General features: G+C 38.2%; 1 pseudogene; it reads left to right on the forward strand.

Moving 5' to 3' along the window:
- Positions 1 to 1,386: 1,386 nt before the first annotated feature.
- On the forward strand, positions 1,387 to 1,951 carry LOC133093296 (small nuclear ribonucleoprotein G-like; annotated as a pseudogene).

A 1,951-nucleotide genomic window follows, 5' to 3' on the forward strand; every position in this document is an offset into this window, starting at 1 on the left:
TAAATAATAAATAAATAACTTAAAAAAAAAAAAAAGACAGCCTCCTAAATAAGTGGTGCTGGAAAAGCTAGACAGCTACATGTAAACAAATAAAATTAAAACATCTTCTAACACCATACAGAAAAATAAACTCAAAATGGATTAAAGACCTAAATGTAAGAACAGATACTATAAAACTCTTAGAAGAAAACATAGGTAGAACACTCTTTGACATAAATCACAGCAATATTTCATTGGATCCATCTCTTAGAGTAATGGAAACAAAAGCAAAAAAAAGGGGGGGGGGACCTAATTAAACTTAAAAGCTTTTGCACAACAAAGGAAACCATAAACAAAACTAAAAGACAAGCTACAGAATGGGAGAAAATATTTGCAAATGATAGGACTGACAAGAGATTAATTTCCAAAATATACAAACAGTTCATACACCTCAATATCAAAAAAACAAACAACTCAATCAAAAAAATGAGCAGAAGACCTAAGCAGACACTTCTACAAAGAAGACATACAGATGGCCAAAAGGCACATGAAAAGATGCTCAACATCACTAATTATTAGAGAGATACAAATTAAAACTACAATGAGGTACCAACTTACACTGGTCAGAATGACCATCAGCAAAAAGTATACAAATATGGAATTCCCTGGTGATCCAGTGGTTAGGACTCGGCGATTTCATTACCGGGGCCAGGGTTCAATCCCTGCTCAGGGAACTAAGATCCCACAAGCTGCGTGGCATGGAAAAAAAAAAAAGTCTACAAATAATAAATGCTGGAGAGGGTATGGAGAAAAGGGAACCCTCTTACACTGTTGCTGGGAATGTAAATGGCTACAACCACTATGGAGAACAGTAAGGAGGTTCCTTACAAAACTAAAAATAGAGTTGCCATATGATCCAACAAACCTACTCCTGGGCATATATCCGGAAAAGACAAAAACTCTAGTTGGAAAAGATACATACACCCCAGTGTTCATAGTAGCACTATTTACAATAGCCAAGATGTGGAAGCAACCTAAATGTCCACCGACAGATTAATGGATAAAGAAAATGTGGCATATATATAATATATATATATAATACACACACACAGTGGAATTTTACTCAACCATAAAAAAGAAAGAAATAATGCTATTTGCAGGAACATGGATGGACCTAGAGATTATCATACTAAATGAAGGATATTAGACAAAGACAAATATCATATAACTTATATGTGGCATCTAAAAAAATGATACAAATGAACTTATTTACAAAACAGAAATAGACTCACAGACATAGAAAACAAACATGGCTACTGTTTGTAGCCATGGAGCATGGAGTCATGGAGCATGAGGGAGGACTCGAATTCTGTTTGGAGGCATCTTTGAGCTCGCTGAGTAGACATCATGAGCAAAGCTCACCCTCCTGAGTTGAAGAAACTTATGGACAAGAAGTTATCATAAAAATTAAATGGTGGCAGGGGCTTTCCTGGTGGCACAGTGGTTGAGAGTCTGCCTGCCAATGCAGGGGACACGGGTTCGAGCCCTGGTCCGGGAAGATCCCACATGCCGCAGAGCAACTGGGCCCGTGAGCCACAACTACTGAGCCTGCGCTTCTGAAGCCTGTGCTCCACAACAAGAGAGGCCGCGATAGTGAGAGGCCCGCGCACCGCAATGAAGAGTGGCCCCCGCTTGCCGCAACTAGAGAAAAAGCCCTCGCACAAGAAACGAAGACCCAACACAGCCAAAAATAAATTAATTAATTAAATAAATTAAAGAGGAAACATTTAAAAAAAAAAAATTAAATGGTGGCAGATATGTCCAAGGAATACTGTAGGGATTCTATCCCTTTATGAATCTTGTAATAGATGGATGTGTGGTGATGGCAACTAGTGAGCAACAGAACAATACTGGAATGGTGGTAATATGAGGAAATAGTATCATCATGTTAGAAGCCTTGGAACAAGTATGA

The sequence above is a fragment of the Eubalaena glacialis genome, chromosome 6, assembly GCF_028564815.1.
Source record: "Eubalaena glacialis isolate mEubGla1 chromosome 6, mEubGla1.1.hap2.+ XY, whole genome shotgun sequence".
Lineage (NCBI taxonomy): Eukaryota > Metazoa > Chordata > Mammalia > Artiodactyla > Balaenidae > Eubalaena > Eubalaena glacialis.